Below are 19,921 nucleotides of genomic sequence, written 5' to 3'. Positions count from 1 at the left end.
GAAAGTTCCAGCTCATAGGCAACTTCACCAATGCGGCAAGTTACACGATAGGGGCCATAGAATCAAGGTTTTAGTTTCTCTTTCCTGTTTTCCTTTAGTGAGGATTGTCGATATGGCTGGAGCTGGAGATAGACCAAATCCACCACTTCGAAACTTCTCTCTATTCTGTGTCTGTCGGCATACATTTTCTGTTGATTTTGTGCCCTCTATAGTTTTTCCTTCAAGCATCTCAGAATGTCTTGTCCCTCCTGAAGCCAGTCCCTCGCCCTTGGTGCGTGACTATCACCAGAACTATGTCGATGAAGGAAAGGGGTTCGTACTCGTACAAAGCTTTGAATGGTGCCATTTTGATGGACATGTGGTACGTGGCATTGTAGCAATATTCTCCCAGATGGATCCATTTTAGCCACACTCGCTATTGTGCCGAAACATAGTTCCGAAGGTAGCCTTCAAGCCATTTGTTCACAATCTTTGTTTGTCCCTCTGTCTGCAGGTGGTAACGTGTACTTGGCGAAAGTTCTATCCTTGCCATCTGAAAAAGTTCTGTCTAGAAGATACTGATGAATTGTCCATCCCAATCACTGATGATGTTTTGGGGTAACCCGTGCAGACGAAAGACTTCTCTAAAGAACAGATCGACGACTTGTGAGGCCTGAAAGTTGGAGGGGATGGCGAAGAAATGTGCATACTTTGTCAATCTATTAACTACTCCGAAAATACAATCCTTTCCATTCACCTTGGGAAGCCCTATTATGAAATCCATTGATATACTTTCCCACTTACGTTCGGGAATTGGCAAAGGTTGTAGCAGCCCGACAAGTAGAGTATGTTCAGACTTGTTCTGTTAGCAGACCGTACGCTCTCTTACATACTACAACACGTCCCCTTTAAGTCCTTTCCATGAAAACCTCTCTTGAAGACTTTTGTAAGTTTTGAGGAAACTCGGGTGTCCAGCTAGGTGCGAGTCGTGCATTTCCTTCAATATTTTTTGCTTTAGTTTGGATTCTGGCACCAAATATATTCGATTTTTATAGTAGATGATGTCATCCACCACTCTGTATCGATCATCGTGGGTGTGGCTATCCATTATTTCACAGGCAAATGTATTTTTGGAATATTCCACTAATAGATGTGCCTTCCAGTCAGCTGAAATTTGGTCTAGTGAGTAGATGGTGGGTTTTCGGGACAAGGCATTTGCAACCACATTGTTTTTCCCTTTCACATATTCAATGTCAAAATCAAAAGCTTGAACCTTGCTTATCCATTTTTGTTGTCATTCGTTCAAGTCCCGTTGCTCCAGAAAATATCTCAAACTGTTGTGATCCATACAGACGAAAAAATTGGCATCCACCAGATATTGCTAGAACTTGGTTAATGCATGAACGATGACCAACATTTCTTTGTTGTAGATAGAATATAGGCGTTCTGTTGGTGTGAGCTTCCTGCTCTCATAAGCGATGGGGTGTCTATCTTGCATTAGTGTACTACTCCAATGCCTTCCTCGGATGCGTCGCACTCCAAAATGAACGGTTGAGTGAAATTAGGTAGTGCAAGTACGGGACAAGTGCTCATGGCCTCTTTTAGCTTATCAAAGGTGAGTTGCACCTTTTCATTCCACTAGAAAGGCCCCTTCTTTGTTAGATCCGTCAAGGGCGCACTGAGTTGAGAGAATCCTTTAATGAACCTCATGTAGTAACTACACAGTTTGAAAAATCCTCCCAAATCTGTGAGTGATTTTGGGGGAGGCCAGTCAAGGATAACCTGAATCTTCTCCTAAGGCACTTGAACTCCATATTTACTAACAACATGCCCCAAGTACAATATTTCTGTGATACCAAATTCACATTTGGACTACTTGGCGAACAAGGACTATTCCTCCATGATACTTAGAACTTCATTCAGATGCTTCAGGTGCTCCTCCCATGCCCTGCTATAAATAAGATCATCAAAGAATACCAATAAATACTTAAGTAATTGTTTGTTGAAGTTGTGGTTCATGCATGACTGAAATGTAGTAGGTGCATTGGTCAATCCAAACGGCATGAACAGAAATTCATAATGTCCGTAGTGACAATGGAAAGTCGTCTTCTCCACATCTTCTTCGCTCATGCGGATCTGATGGTATCTAGAGTGGAGATCTATTTTTGAAAAATAGACCTCGCTATGCAATTCATCTAGTAGCTCATCTATCCTTGGAATGGGATATCTATTCTTTATTGTTTTTTTGTTCAACGCGAAGTAGTCCACACACATGCGCATCGTCCTGTCCTTTTTGACCAATACCACAAATGATGCGAATGGGCTAGAACTGGGACGAATCCATCCTCTCTCTAGCAATTCCTGAATTGTCCTTTCGATCTCATCTTTGAATTTCTTAGGGTGGTAGTACGGTGTGGTTATGACTGGCTTTGCTCCTGATTCCAACCCGATAGTGTGTTCAAACCCTCGATGAGGTCGTATACGAGGAGGAATATCCATGAAATTTTTATCATGTCTACTTAAAATATCTTGAATTTCATCATCCTGTGGAGGTGTTTGACGCCCCTTTATAGGTTTCGTCGAGATAAAACAATGCACAGCCCACGCAACATCATCGTGCCAAAAAATTGCCTCCATCCGATGCGCAGAAACTTCCTTTGGACCTTTATTTGCCATTCCTTGGAGGACAACCTTCTTTCTGTCAAAAACAAAAGTGAAGTCCATCTGTTTGAAATTCTAAGTGTATTCATCAAGGGTCTCCATCCACTATATGTCAAGAATAACTTCCATTTCAGCTAGGTCCACTATGAAGAAATCCTCAGTCACCGAGTGATTCGCCATTGTGATACTCAACTGAGGAACAAGGTGTGTGCAAGGTAGGAAAGTCCCTCTAACAACTTTGACTTGAAATCCTGTTGTGCACCTCCGTAGGTAGACTTCTTCATTTTACCAAGGATGAGTTTATGAAATTTAGAGGAGCTCCGCTATCCAACATCATCGTAACCCTTTGTCTTTGAAGGGTACCTCGTACACGAAAAATTGTGCACCTCGGGCTGCCGGCCAAAGCAATGGTTCCTCTGCATTGTACCAAAGTGACAATCCTCTCCATACAGTTTAAATTGATGTTGGTGTAATTGTGGGGTTGGTTATCTTCGACCGACATTTCTTCTTGTTTGTCCTCATCATCGGACAAGACCTCAATGTAATGGATCTTCCCCTTTCCAAGGCACTGGTGGCCAAGCTCCCAAGGTCCTTTGCAATTGAAACACAATTTCTTCCTTCGGAGTTCCTGTCTGGTAGCTTCATCCAATGTCAGCTTCTTGGGCGGAGGTTTGTCCCTCAGAAATGTCGGCGGTTTAAAATGTGAGTAACTTCGAGAGGATGATGCTGATGACGATGCCATACTCTGTGCTTTATTGATTGCTTCTGACAAGGTGGCAGGATTGAACCCCTCTACCCAACCTTTCAGAGGTTTTGTTAGTCCGTCCATGAAGAGCACTACTCGTCTTCTTTCGGAAATGTCCGTGACCAAAATAGAGAGTTTCTAAAATTCTGCAATGAACTGATCGACTGATCTAGTTTGTCTCAGTTGTGCCAAATCTTTGAAATTGAGGTCTGGATCTTTACCATCAAATCGTTCTATCAATCTCTATGTGAATTCCGCATAAGTATTTATTTGATCATGCCCTAATGTGATGGTGTTGTGGTGCCACCACTCATGTGCAACTCCCTCCAAGTGTAGCATGGAAAATTTGATTGCTTGTTCTTCTGGCATAGGATTTAGCTGGAAGTAGGTATTGGCTTTCATTACCCATGCTTGTGCAGATATGGAACATGATTCGTCAAATGGAGACAGATTTACCTTACTCAACTTTCTTCTAAGATCATCATTAAAGTATCCTCTGTTTCTGCCTCTCAAATATCTCATTCTCAAATACGCATAATCTTTTTAGGATATATCTTCTTCAAGGTTTGCATTCTTTCCAATCTTTTCTCAATTGTTCTTGCATCTCTTCGAAGGTTGGTTGTCTCCCTCTGTGTTGTGCTTCCGTCCGTGGTGGAAAAGTCGGCATGGAAGGTCAAGAGTGTGTTGGCTGAGGGTTTGATTTACTCGACACCGAGTCCGTGCTGTGACCATTTTGTTCTCCGGATATTTTGTTGTCCGCCAACTAATTGAGAGTTTCTTCCATGATTCTCTGCATGATTCCTGGGAAGTTCCCTTAGTAGTGCCACAAGTTCGGTAGCTGTTGGTTCCAGTTCGGCAGCCATTCGATCAATAGAATGTGTCCTTCTCTTCCGGCTATAAACTCTCATTCACTGTCCATAGGTTGGCAGGATCGAAGCGCTCTAATACCACTATAGTATTCCTGTCCTCCCGAATATCAAACAATAATGGTGTGTGTCCTATAGAAGGGTGTGTACGGATCTGTATGATCTAAGTATCAAGGAATGATGGCTCAAGAAGTCTGTATGGGAGGTCTGGCTAAGCTGTACGGCTATAACTGGATATGCCATACGATGGAATTGGTTGGGCTGTATGGTGGGAGGGGTGTAGGCTGTACGGTTGGAAGTGGAAGATCATACAGTGAAAAGGGAATGCAGTATGGTGGGGAAAATGGAGTACGGTGGATGGAGGAGTACGGGGATAGAGGGAGCCATACGGTAGGCCGTACGTAGACTTCAGGAAGAGTGTGGGTAGAAGGTGAGAGCCATGCGGCAACGAAAGTAGCAGAGCGGGCAAGAACAAGGGGTGATATAGATAGACTTTGGCGCCCTACGGTGAGAACACTCCCATGCATTCACAATCACAAGAATTCAATGTAATCCATATACCAAAAGATCAAATACAGACAATTTTTCCTCAATATATATATATGCCAAAAGATGGTACTCCGATTTGCTAGATCCGAGCAAAGTAATATATGCAACAATGGAACAAGGTGACGGTTGAATCCCACTGAAACCGTAGGAGCCAAATAGGGAAGATTTGTCACTTCCGAAATGGTGAATTACAAAGAAATCCAATAGGAATTTGCAGTATAGAGAAAAATAATCCAAAAGCATGCATACAAACTACCTACAAGCAAGTCGTGTTTAAATACTCGTCAGGAAACTTTCCGAGGGTGTACAAAGATAGCCGACAGCGACACAAACTATGGAAACAAAATAAAAATGAGTCCAAGATACATTAAATCAATCGGCTTGTTGTAATGTCCCCATTATAAAATAAATAATAATTTAATCTTTGTAACGGGCCGATTGATTTATTTTATCTCAGACCCATTTTTATTTTGTTTTCATAGTTTGTGTTGCCGTTGGCTAACTTTGTACACCCTCGGAAAGCTTTTCGCAAGGGGTATTTAAGCACGACTCATAGGTAGTCTGTAGGCATGCTTTGGATTATATTTCTTTGTACTGCGAATTCCTACTGGAGTTCGAGATTGTTCGCCATTTCAGAAGTGAAAGATCTTCCCTATTTGACTTGTATGGTTTCGGTGGGATTCAACCCTCACCCTATTCCGTCAGCGCTCACATCGGTGTGTATCTAACAAATTTGGAGTGCTCTCATTATTTGTAATTACTCATCAACTTGTGAATGTTCTGTCATACTTGTATGGGAATTATTTGGTGTTCAAAATTTACTGTGTTTGTCATTGATTTAATAATATTCTGTACTATGTGTTCGAGCAACATTGTGTTTCCAACTGTGACACCATACGACTTCATTGGGCTACCGTACAGCTTCCCTGCTGCACACAAACCTCTATATGGACCCCTCCTGCTAGGCAATATCACTGCACGGATAGTATTCTATACGACTATCACAGTAGTCTATCCCAGATTAGCGTATGACATCATTCAACTTGCGTACGACCAATTCATTAGTAGCATCCGTACGACCATCTTACATAACTGTATGGCTTCATATAGTAATCGTACGACCATATTTCCATACCGTATGGCTCACTTCCCTGAAGTACGGCCTATCCCCAATCACCGTGCAACTTGCATAATCATTGTCTTGGCATACAGACACTTAACAAGATAGAATATTGTAGGATTCTTACTTCCCATCATCGTACATCCTTTGCAAACCTAGTATCATCACTGTACGACTATTCCAGTCAGCACCTCCTCATCATACGAACTTCACTCAAGGGCACAGTTGTAGTCATTCATTGTAACTTCAGTTTGCTAATTAATCCATTGCGTCCCAGGAACATTTCACCCGTTACAAAAGTTTGATTTATTATTTATTTTATAACGAGAATATTAGACATTCCAATAGGGTGGGAAACTATATAAACTATAATCATGTCGAGGGGTGGTTGGAATCAACTATAGCCTCCTACTCTATCATGCACAGGTAGGGACCCACCCACCCATTTTTCACTGGTTCGAGCCCAACTAAGTAGAATTCCCTGTGCATGCACAGCGTGGGAGGGAACTATAGTACAACAACAGGATTACTCGAGCAATGACCCATAGAATGATAGCCTTCCCACCCTCTTGCTAGGCCTTTTATTCCTTGCCAAGTCCCTATAGTTTAATGGGTGCCTCTTAAACTAATAGGCCGTTCTACTAATAAAACAGTTTGATCAAAGGCTCATTCAACAAAAGGCTCCAAGTTGATTCAAAGGTTCTGGCACTACCAAAATTTCTTAGAGTAGTTTGAGCAATGAGACAAACAACCCAGGATGATGGAATGGTTTGGGCATGTATTATATTGGTTAGCTTGTGGAGCAACCCTATCTAGCCCAATCTATATGCAGAGTGGATTAGAAGCCTAAGTATAAGAAGTTGATTCCTCTGGGAGATTCATGGATCTATCCATTCTGCATGCAGAAGACAACAAGCCGAATGAATATGCCTATATGTTACCTGATGTCTCTTCCTAAATCTAATGTCACTGTGTACTGCCCCCTTGCAACAGCGAATTTCCCGGAACTATTGTTGTAAGGGGAGATAGCGGGTTCATTAATGTATGCCTAGGCCTTACAATAATATGAAAGGTGGGGTATGGGGTGGCTATAGGAGACCTCCTAAGAGCCCACCTTTACTCTAGCAACTATCGAGTGAAGGGTGGCTAGCCCCTTACTATTCATGCCCTATATTATTCTAGCAGATTTATTAATGAATGTATCCTAATTTAGAACAGTAGGGTTAGTTAATCAGTCCCATAAAATTTGAGGGCCCTAATATTTTGATGGGGCCTGCCTCATTGGGGCCCTTAAAATAGTAGGTGTTAGAAAACTCTAAGCTTGCAAAATTCTATGGTGCCCTACTATTGAAAGGGGCCCACCTAGCCTTGGAATAGTAGGATAGGGTATATTATTGCCCCTTCAAATTATGTTCGACCCCTAATCAATTCTAGGGTTTGACAAAAGTAGAAAATTTGTAGGCCTTAGCCACTAATCATGTATTCTCCTTCTACATCTTGACTTGTAGGCATGTTACGTATAGAATAAATGACTTAAAAATTTATGGTGTCATCCCACCTCTGAAGTTGAAATGCCAACCCCCTACTATTGATAAGGGAAACTAGAATTTTAGAACTATCAACTTATTAGTTGTCGAGGTTGTGGGTCCCCTCTACCATTTTATAAGACATAGAATCTACCTAAAGATACTGTAGGTTGAGCGGGCTATAATTGGCATGGCATAAAGACCCTCGATTGTAAGGCAATAGAACCCCCACCCATCCCCACACATGTAGGAGGGAAACTATAGTTCCAACCCCAAACACACCCAATTAGATCTCCTAAACCCCTACACACCCACTTTTCACAATCTCGACGATGGTTAGGTTCGATTTCATACGTAATTTACCCCCTAGAATAGTAGGGGCCTAGGAGATCTAATTGGGTGTGTTTGGGGTTGGAACTATAGTTTCCCTCCTATATGTGTGGGGATGGGTGGGGGTTCTATTGCCTTACAGTCGAGGGTCTTTATGCCATGCCAATTATAGCCCGCTCAACCTACAGTATCTTTAGGTAGATTCTATGTCTTATAAAATGGTAGGGGGGACCCACAACCTCGACAACTAATAAGTTGATAGGTCTAAAATTCTAGTTTCCCTTATCAATAGTAGGGGGTTGGCATTTCAACTTCAGAGGTGGGATGACACCATAAATTTTTAGGTCATTTATTCTATACGTAACATGCCTACAAGTCAAGATGTAGAAGGAGAATACATGATTAGTGGCTAAGGCCTACAAATTTTCTACTTTTGTCAAACCCTAGAATTGATTAGGGGTCGAACATAATTTGAAGGGGCAATAATATACCCTATCCTACTATTCCAAGGCTAGGTGGGCCCCTTTCAATAGTAGGGCACCATAGAATTTTGCAAGCTTAGAGTTTTCTAACACCTACTATTTTAAGGGCCCCAATGAGGCAGGCCCCATCAAAATATTAGGGCCCTCAAATTTTATGGGACTGATTAATTAACCCTACTGTTCTAAATTAGGATACGTTCATTAATAAATCTGCTAGAATAATATAGGGCATGAATAGTAAGGGGCTAGCCACCCTTCACTCGATAGTTGCTAGAGTAAAGGTGGGCTCTTAGGAGGTCTCCTATAGCCACCCCATACCCCACCTTTCATATTATTGTAAGGCCTAGGCATACATTAATGAACCCGCTATCTCCCCTTACAACAATAGTTCCGGGAAATTCGCTGTTGCAAGGGGGCAGTACACAGGTGACATTAGATTTAGGAAGAGACATCAGGTAACATATAGGCATATTCATTCGGCTTGCTGTCTTCTTTCCCACTCTTGATTGTTCTCCAAGCGGAAGAGAGAGCCCTACCATTCATAGTGACGGTACACCATCACCATTGGAATGATTGGCCAACCTTGTATTGAAATGATCGATATAGTCCATTCACAAGGGTCCTTGGGGGGGTGGTGGGTGGGTGGGAGGAGACAACAAATATTGGATTTCATTGTTGGAATCCAAGCATGAATCCAAGCGGAAGAGAGAGCCCTACCATTCATAGTGATGGTACATCATCACCATTGGAATGACTAGCCAACTTGGTATTGAATTGATTGATATAGTCCGTTTACTGAGGTCCTTGGGGGGGGTGGGGGTGGGTGGGAGGAGACACCAGGTATTGGATTTCATTGTTAGAATCCAAGCATAAATTTAGATCCCGATCACCATTGAATTGGGACTGATGAACCTACTGTCAAATAACAGAAACCCCAATATAGTCAATGGCCTCTGCACTAGAAACCTACTATATAGGGCGAACCAACCACCACTAGTGCCGATGCATGCAAAGAGCATAGATTTCATTGACGGATAGTGATTTCGAACCAATAATATTTCGATTTTGTACCAACCTATAGATGGCCCTATAGACAGTAGGGGGGGTGGTGGGAGGAGACACCAGGTATTGGATTTCATTGTTGGAATCCAAGCATGAATTCATATCCCAATCACCATTGAATTGGGACTAATGAACCTACTACCAAATAATAGAAACCCCAATATAGTCAAGGGCCTCTGCATTAGAACCCCTACTCTATTGGGCGAACAACCCACCACTAGTGTCGATACATGCAGAGGGCATAGATTTCATTGACAGATAGTGATTCCAAACCAATAATGTTTCGATTTTGTACCAACCTATAGATGTTCCTATGGACAGTAGGGGACCTACTACCCCTACCCCCTACCCCCGCTGGCATGAGACGAAACTAAAGGGTAGTGCGGAATGGAATACTTGATCGGAATCATCTTTCTCATTATACATGCTGATTGGCCCAACTATAGAGAGAAAGGTGCCCTTGCGCAAGTGCCTCCTCAAGTGCTGCACCCCAGTGTTTATTTTGCCACAAAGGTAATGATGCCTGATCCATACCCACTAGACTAGTTGATGGAGAGATGAATACGTAATATTGCAGTTTCAATTCACCTCAACCCCAAGTAGGGTTTTGTGGTTGGATCCTCTCCTCTATTCGTTTGTTTTGATGCCAGATCCAATGGGCTAAGAAGAGAAGCAAAGGAGATGAGGATTGATTTCCCATTGCAACCCCCTTCTCCCCATCTCAAACCCCCTTCCCCCCCCATCTCCCCAAATAGGTCCCAAAATAAATTCACAATTTTAGGGCTAGAATTTAATTAGACTCAATCATTCTCTAGAATTCATTTGTGATACAATTGATCAATTACATCTCATATCAGTGATATGATTATACTCTCATATAAGTGATTAGACCATTGCATACGTAAAATATCATCTCAGTGTAGTGATACGACCAACTAGACCATTATCTAAATAAAAAGAATTGAAGAAAGAGGAAATTACCAGGTGCCCCCAATAGTTGTAGGGCGCCAACCCTACTATTATATAGGGGCCTCTCTTTAGCGGAGGGTTAGGGGGTCCTCCGCTTGATCAATAGGGGTAAGTAATTTCTAGTCCCCACCTTTCAAGAAGTTTCTCCGGGGGAATTACCCCCAATGGGCCGAAAATGGATGAATGAAGAAAGGTTACATACTTACCAGGATTGCTCCGTCATGAAGCAAGAACTGACACAGATATTGTCAACATGTTGCAAAAGGCTATCATTTGGTATGAATCAATAGGTTACCTTTCAAGAAGTTTCTCCGGGGGAATTACCCCCAATGGGCCGAAAATGGATGAATGAAGAAAGGTTACATACTTACCAGGATTGCTCCGTCATGAAGCAAGAACTGACACAGATATTGTCAACATGCTGCAAAAGGCTATCATTTGGTATGAATCAATAGGTTACACTAGCCTTTCAGAGCAACGAGTGGAAAGAAGAGTGGGGGGGTGAGAAGAATAGTGAGCCAGAAATGGATGAATGAAGAAAGGTCACATTTACTTATAAGGATCGCTTTGTCATGAAGCAAGAATTGACACAGATATTTTAGACATGTCGTAGAAGGCTACCATTTGGTATGAAGCAATAGGTGACACCGGCCTTTCGGAGCAACAAGTGGAAAGAATAGTGGAGGGGGGGTGAGAAGAATAGTGAGCCAAAAATGGATAAATGAAGAAAGGTCACATTTACTTACTTACTAGGATCGCTCTGTCACGAAGCGGGAACTGACACTGATCTTCTCGACATGTCGCAGAAGGCTATCATTTGGTATGAATCAATAGGTGACATCGACCTTTCGGAGCAACGAGTGGAAAGAAGAGTGATTGAGATTCATGTGATGGAATGGGTCCCGTTGGGCCAACTATCTCCTCCTGAACTATAATCCCACCCAACCCCATAGGAGCTATGGTTTCCCTCCCACAATTGAATTTGAGATCAATTAGCCATGCTTCATAATTGGAGAAATGAGCGTTACGACCTAGAATTCTATGGGCATCCGACTTAGCCAAATAAATATGATGGTTAATTTTCCAACAAAATGAGCACTAAATACTACTTTGCGAGCGAGAGATCTCTTCCAAATTATTGGTACGACTCTAACAATCTTGAGGACGCATCAACATGTAGGTTCTAGATCCAGGTGGTAGCCCTTAAAATAGTGGGGGGTACCTTAGCTAGTGTCTTTGAGAAATGATGGCTAATTTACCAACAAAATGACCACTAAATACTACTTTGCAAGCGAGAGATCTCTTCCAAATTATTGGTATGGGCCTAAAAATCGTGAGCATACATCAACATGTACATTCTAGATCTAAGTGGTAGCCCTTAATATAGTGGGGGGTACCTTAGCTAGTGCCTTTGAGAAATGACCAAAGCCCATTTTGAAAAATTGGTTTTAAAAGGATCCCTTTGCACTATGATCTTTACTTCTGGTTTCGGTGAACGAATGTTCATTGAATTCTCTTTCCAGATTAGACATTATAAAAAACCTGCCATAAGCCCTTATTTTCATTACTATTTAGGCCTGCCCTTGGTAGATTTTTTGATTTTTTTTAAAAATTAATGTCAATCGAATATAGCCAAACATATTCTTATCTCACCCTTCCTGGATGTTCTTAGTTCTATTCCCACACAGATGTAAAATGCGATGGGGGGGGGGGGGGGGGGAGAGGGTTGTGCTTACTAGAGCCAAAAAATGGCATTACATTTCCGCCAGGCACAAACTCCTCACGCCTAACCTAACAGGTTGTCAATAGATATTTGTGGCCTTTCATATGGAGATAGTAGTGTATGAAAGGTGATTCACCCTTCGAACAATGACAGACCTTATGGCTTCCTTGTCCATCTATTCATTGAACCAAACCTTATGTAGATCGATGCGATCGCCTCTAGAGTTGTGCTTACCAGAGCCAAAAAATGGCATTACATTTCCGCTAGGCACAAACTCCTCATGCCTAACCTAACAAGTTGTCAATAGATATTTGTGGCCTTTCATATGGAGATAGTAGTGTATGAAAGGTGATTCACCCTTCGAACAATGACAGACCTTATGGCTTCCTTGTCCATCTATTCATTGAACCAAACCTTATGTAGATCAATGCGATCGCCTCTAATTGCTTGTTGCCCAAGCTCGCTGAATTTGAATCAATCCTCCAACCCTAAACCATCTCTCTAACATGTCGTAGCCGACCCCAAAGCCATAGAGATAATAGTGAGCCAAACTATGACGTAGGAGGGATAAATGCTCCCATTCGGATTTGATGGGGTTGGTTGCATGCAAAGTTGAGTTTGGTTGAATAGCATATTTGGATATGGAGGGGTGAGATGAGCAAGCTTTTTGTTCGGTCCTGGTTATCATCGAATATGGATGTCCATTACACATTTATTACCAACTCCACGACTAGGGTTAATTAGAATCAAACACTGAACTAGTGGGAGTGAAAGGATACTTGGTCGAGGCATTAATTCCCCTGCCCTATCCCAAAACCTTACCCTACAGTTGAGGAGGGTGAGGAGAGTAATTACTTTACGTTAATACTTTACTAGAGCCAAAAAATGGCATTACATTGCCGCCAGGCACAAACTCCTCATGCCTAACCTAACAGGTTGTCAATAGATATTTGTGGCCTTTCATATGGAGATGGTAGTGTATGAAAGGTGATTCACCCTTCGAACAATGATAGACCTTATGGCTTCTTTGTCCATCTATTCATTGAACCAAACCTTATGTAGATTGATGTGATCGCCTCTAATTGCTTGTTGCCCAATCTCGCTGAATTTGGATCAATCCTCCAACCCTAAACCATCTCTCTAACATGCCGTAGCCAACCCCAAAGCCATAGAGATAGTAGCGAGCGAAACTATGACGCAGGAGGGATAAATGCACCTATTCGAATTTGATGGGGTTGGTTGCATGCAAAGTTGAGTTTGGTTGAATAGCGTATTTGGATATGGAGGGGCGAGATGAGAAAGCTTTTCGTTCGGTCCTGGTTATCATCAAATATGGATGTCCATTACACATTTATTACCAACTCCACGACTAGGGTTAATCGGAATCAAACACTGAACCAGTGGGAGTGAAAGGATACTTGGTCGAGGCATTAATCCCCTTACCCTATCCCAAAACCTTACTTTGCAGTCGAGGAGGGTGAGGAGAGTAATTACTTTACTTTAATACGTTGGATATGGGAGACATATTCCTCTTTTAAGATCTCAATTGAAGGTTCCAGTGAAGGTTAATACCTCCTTTTGCATTAGTGGCTCAAATCTGGGATTAATGGGCCTTTGTTTCTGCCTAACTGGTTGGGTTGTTGGTTCTAACTCAATGGAATGTTGTGCGAGCTGTGGATCATAACTCTTCAAATCACTATATTCCTATGCAAATATGTCACTAAACTCTTGGAATAGATTAAGGAATGACGGTTTTTCTTCAACAGAATTTACTTTACCAATTTTAAGATGTTTTCTAGGTGCAATCTCCAAATCCTCATATTGATTTTGCTGTAGCAGCAGGTTAGCTTTACCAGTTTGCACTTGGTCATCTGAATTAAAAACACTTTCCAGCGTGACTAACCCTTTAGGTTATTTATTATTTTTTAGTTGAAGCACCTGATCTCTGTATTGGTCTTTATATCTCTGCTGGTTTGAACTGGCCAAAACATCCTCTTCGAACAAAAATTTCAGAATTTGTTCAGCATTGTCGAAAACCTGCCAATTGGTTTTATTATCAAGTACCGAAGGCCTGATAACTATCTTAATGTGCTGCTGGTCAGATTGTGCCTTAATGCTATCTATGATAGCATATTGAGCTCTCATAGCTGCCATGGTGCCTATCAACATGCTAGTTTTTACTTCTTAGAATGGTAAGTATGTTAAAGGCATCAAAATCCTCAAGAAGATCCCAAACTTTGTGCCTCTAACACTTGAGAACATTTTTTACAACATTTAAACCCTTGACTTGGTTCACTACTAGCTCACTATCACCGTGTACCTTTAAACACTTGATCCCACGTTTTCTTGCCCATTCTAGCCCTTGAGAAAGACCTTCATACTCTGCTATGTTATTTGTACATGAAAAACCAAATATGAAAGCATCATAATACTTTTCACCTATGTACCTCGGGGACATGTCCCCAGCCAAAAAACCCATGTTTCCGAGACAGGGACGTCCCGGGGATGGGGGGATGGGTAGGGGATGTCTCCCAATCGTCCCCAAAATTTGCAAATCACTAGGGGACGTCTTTGAATCTCGGGGACTTTTGGGCAAGAAAAGGCCATCCCCGTTATAGAAAGGGAACGTCCAGAAGTCCCCTAACTGTACTAGGGATGGCCAACTGTCCCCATTTTTTGTGAAGCTTAAAATATTGTTTTTAAACAAAAAGCTTTATTTTGTTTGTCCTTACTTGGTCGTCCAGTGGGATCTGCCTCTCCAAATGCCCTAAAAGGGCAAAAAAGACCACATTGTAGTTGTTTTGTCATTTGTTTGGTTTTGCCTGTGAAGTTGGAGTGTGTTGCAGCTAGCTGGTGTTTTCATTTTGCAAGAAGAGGTGATTTTTTTGCTTCCAAAAGCTTGAACAGTAGTCTACTTCATTTTTTGTATTTTGTTTTCTATGTTGAACTTGAACATGATGATGAAATTTTATGACAGCCCTCTAGCCTTTGGGAATATTTAGATTTCCATATTTTATGACAGCCCTCTAGCCTTTGGGCATATTTAGATTTCCATATTTTTATGATATTGTTCATTGCTAAACTTATATTTAAATATTTTTGTTCACATATTGATATGCATATTGACAATTAAGTACTGAAATCGGTTATTATTTCCTACATGGCATTCAAATGGTGTATGTTAAGGTTCTATAATGTTTAAATGACATGCTTTGTACTTAGTTTCATATGAATGACATGTATATTTGCAATTTTCAGTGTATATTTTGAAATTTCCCTATATATAGTCGTCCCCATTTGCTGTCCCTCCACCTTTCCCAAAATTGCCAAAAAAATTTGCCATCCCAAAAACCCATCCCATCGTCCCCTGTTGTCCCCATCCTAGAAACTTGGGGGAACGTAGCTTTTCACCTATAAGTGAGACAAACATTGTACCTGCACCTGCTCCCTGTTTACTCATTGAGCCATCGAAGAACATATGCCAGATCTCACTTTGCTGTTTAGAATCAGCCTTTGTGATTTTAACCAAATTTGGCATAACTACATCATCCTCTTGAAATATATAGTTACCCATCCCGACATCTTGAACTATTGGGTAGTTTTCGGCATGATAAGTTTCAGCCCATTCATCTAAAAGTATATCAGGAATCCTAGCAGTAGACATCTATGAAACAAGGTCAACATGTTCATTTTGTTCAAAATTGACATAGTTTATATTCATCATACTGGGTATATAGGGTTATATGATATCCTTTGTAAGTAATTCTGATTTTATATTTACTTTTGTTCCATATCTTGTATAGAAAATCATGTGAGACCAATCAGATGACAAATAGCTTCCTATTTTGGCTGTAAAATCTCTTGATAAGCAAAGACCAAAATAGGGAGGTAAATCTATCACATATATATCTTGTGGAATAGAGAAGGGCAAGCATGTAAAGTCAAACTAGCATTCTTTATGAAACCTATAGGATTTACAAAAGTACCACCTAGCTAGACTACCCCCTTTTCTATTGGCTCATATTTTAACTCTAATTTGTCAGCTACCCTTTTTGGCATAACAGTCCACTGTCAACCATACAATTGTGTACCAAATTTTTTCCAATAACTAGCGAAACATAGAAAGGAGGTCTCACGTCCTTACCTTGAATCATTGTATTTGGTTTGTTGTTCACATCAATTTTTTCTTCAGCATTTGTCATCACCACCTTCTCACGACTCCCAACAACTTGCTCTTGCATATCTTCACCATTCAACGCCTTTTTCAACATCTCAACTTGTCCTGGAATAGATAAAGAATCCCACATAGTCATTGACACGTTCATTCTTTTCATGTTACCCACTATGAATCATACAAGTTGCTCCACTGTCAATCATACAATTATGTACCAAATTTTTTCCAATAACTAGGGAAACATAGAAAGGAGGCCTCATGTCCTTACTTTGAACTGTTGTATTTGGTTTGCTGTTCACATCAGTTATTTGCTCAGCATTTTTCATCACCACCTTCTCACAGCTCCCAACAACTTGTTATTGCATATCTTCACCATTCAACGCTTTTTCCAACATCTTAGCTTGTCCCGGAATAGATAGGGAATCCCACATAGTCATTGACACGTTCATTCTCTTCGCGCTGCCCACTATCCTGTAAGGTACAACTTAATGTACTTTTTGGTATACTTTAGTAGCAGCTAAGTCTGCATCTTTGTGAGGCTGATTGCTGGTTTGCTGGGTTGGATACTTCTATGGAATACTTTGACCCTTTGTAGATGATGGTCTAGTATTTACGGTAGGTTCTTTACCTTTATTGGTTGTTTGATCAATTTCTAGAGCCCTTTTCTTTGTTTTAGCATATGTTATGATTGTTGGATCGTCATTTACACCACAAAATTCTCCATTTTGTCAATTCAAGAATGCTGTCTTATTGGGATGCACATCTTGTTATTGTTTAGGTACAATAGTAGACACATTTTGCTTATATTAGCAACATTTTGGACCATGAGTGTTTGATTGATCACCCCGTTTGAACAAGTGGCTTGATTATGTGCTTGGTTGCATGGATAACACCATTCGCAATCCGTTGCAAGATTATTTTGTGCTGGAACAATATATCTCACTGGATTTGCTGCATTTGAAGGCCCTGAATTATATGGCTGGAATGGTCTTTGATTGAAATTTTGTCGCTGTCCTTGATAGTTACCTTGGTATAGCTGTCTTTTCTGTTGAAACTGTTGATTAAACCCCTGGTTTTGATAGAGCCAAGTTGCTCCTTGCTGGTGCTATTGAAATGGCGGCCTCTGACCTTGGTAGTCTTGTTTCTTCTTGATGGTTAACTCATTCCCCAAGGTTTGCAAAAAGGTCTTAATCTCTTGTAGTTCATTTGAGGGTCCGACAATAACGTTTGTTTAACTTCCTGTAGATTCTATAGCTAGAACAATAGGTATTGCAGCAAGAGGGGGTATATGTAATGACATATTTGGATGTATATCTAGAAAGTATGGCATAAGAGGTCTAGGGGCTATGTTTCTTGCCTAAATAAGGCTATTTTCTACTCTAATAGCTATACTGTAGGCTTGAGGTAATGATTGACCCCCCTTGAATTGTATCATTACAGATGTATCACTATTAAAACTTTTCAAATAATATAGAAATGCATGATCAACAGAAGGTCTTACTGTAGCAGGTATCCTATTCTAGGTTTTTTGGAATCAGATATTGAAACTTGTCATTTGTTTTTGAGGAGCTTTCTTGATAGTGGTCAACTGCTCTACTAATGACAATTGATCAGATTTTTCTTCAAAAAACTTTGTAAATGCATCAGCCAACTCGCCCCAAGTTGATATGGAAACCATTGGAATGCCTTCTTCTTAAATGATGCAGCCAATAATCTCACCGCCACATTTTCTTGAGTCACATGTTGAACATTGCACAATGCTGCTATGTCTCTTATATGTTTGAAAGACGTGATTTGTCCTTCTCATGTGAACTTTGATAGTCCTTTCAAGGATGCTAGTGGTATATCATTGTGTTGCTGAAGATTTAGAGGGTTACCTTGATTGAAAGGTACCAAAGAAAACGCTCTTGGCATGACACGACCATAGTATGAGATTGTGTTGATATATTCGCTAAAACCGACCTTATGCTTGTTGATAGAGTACTTGAAAGTAATGAAAAAGTACTTGTATTTGTAGTAGAAAACCTCACACTTGCTGTACCAAAATTACTTTTTCTGTTTGGGAAGTTGAAATTCCAAGAAACAACAACTGGTGGCTCTTCTCTAACAGTAATTGATGTTGAATGTCTCACAGGACGTTCACTCTGCAATAATCTTCCTCTTCTAACATACACTTTTGGAGGAGTTGTCTGAACTCTCTTTGCACGAGGAGTTCGATTAAGAGTCCTTCCTTTCCTCTTTGGTGATGACAGCTACAAATACTCAAAAGACTTTGAGCTTCTTGTTTCCACCTTTCTCATATAAACTTTTGCATTGGTCAGTTTTCTTCATAAACAGAGTCGCCAGATATGCTGAAACTTAACTTGTTCAAAGATGTATACTTGTTGTAGCATATCAAACAACAAGAACTTCTGAAAATTCTGACTTCATGTTCCATCAGGCATGCCAACATTGTTGAGTCCTGAAATTTGCACCCTACCAACTCACCTAAATGAATTGGAAATTTCAGGTAACATTGAATCACTCATAGGTAGTGGGATTTTCCTATGAAACTGAGTGAATCTCTAGGTTATAGGCCAGCTCCTTAAGATAATCACCTAAGTTTTGAATGCTGAAATGAACTAATATGATATGAAAATGGAGAAGATGCAGAAATAAAACCTAAATTCAAACTTAATAGGCAATACACCAAAACTTGTGAATATTGAAGATATGACTGTTAACAAGATAGATTCCCCTTGTTGACAAACACTTCAATCCTATACTGGTTTGCATCAATATTTCATGATAAGGTCCTGACAATGAGAGTTAAGGAAGATAAAGGCATTCACATAACGATCCCAAAATGGAAGACAAACTATAACCTGCAAACAAAAATACAAATTGCAACTAGGTGATGAATGAGACAAGATTAAAAGGAATCCTAAGACTCACTTTCCAGTTTATCAATCAAATATTTTCACATAGAGAAACAAAAAGGAAAGAAGGCTAGATTTTTAGGAAGAAACTGCCATGAAATGATTCAATCCATATATTGAGCATTCCAAACTGAATTACAAAAAATGCAGAAAATACATCAAGGACACAAGGAAATGTCACAAAATTCCTTCTCTACATAATCAAAACTCTCTAAAACAATAGAGTTCAAAAGACTAAGTACAAACCCCCTGGGGTCGAATCCATGAAAAAAGCCTCTAAAATAGGAGTCATAATTACTGAAAATGATGACTAACTACTCCATAAACTCCACTAAGTCATAAAGGAACCAATTTCTCATGCTAAATTGCTCATAAAACACCGAAAATGATCATAAAGACACCTAAATTGCCTAGTCAAAGCCCAGATTTGACCTTGTAATCCCTTAGAGGACTCAAACACCTCCTAAAGTGACTCAATTTAACTCAGGATACTAAGTCTTCTCATGAAATATCTGTAACTTCCAAGATCAAGTACTGATGACACATGTCAAATTATTTACATTTCCCTCCATTTGCATTTTGAAATAACAAAAATGTGAAATGACTTATAAATATATCATTTAATATTTTTTTTCACAATATAAAACTAATGGAAATAGAAAGTCTCAAAACAATTAAATACCCCCTTCGAATATCCCATGACATACTTGAAAAAGAAAATAAAATAAAAACCCATCTAAAGCCATCGGACTTCAAAAAATTATGCAAAATATTTGAGGACAAATATATTTCCTCACATTACAACCCTAAAAGCCTA

General features: G+C 40.3%; 1 long non-coding RNA gene across 3 annotated transcripts in view; it reads left to right on the top strand.

Moving 5' to 3' along the window:
• LOC149528977 (uncharacterized) overlaps positions 1 to 19,921 on the top strand; it is a 186,285-nt gene that overhangs the window by 62,884 nt on the left and 103,480 nt on the right. The gene's annotated exons all lie outside the window — the stretch shown is intronic.

This window comes from Cupressus sempervirens, chromosome 11 (genome assembly GCF_028749045.1).
Source record: "Cupressus sempervirens isolate cs-2001-9-10 chromosome 11, ASM2874904v1, whole genome shotgun sequence".
Taxonomy (NCBI): domain Eukaryota; kingdom Viridiplantae; phylum Streptophyta; class Pinopsida; order Cupressales; family Cupressaceae; genus Cupressus; species Cupressus sempervirens.
Note: the sequence above shows the minus strand (reverse complement) of the source record. Positions and strands in the feature narration are given on the sequence as shown.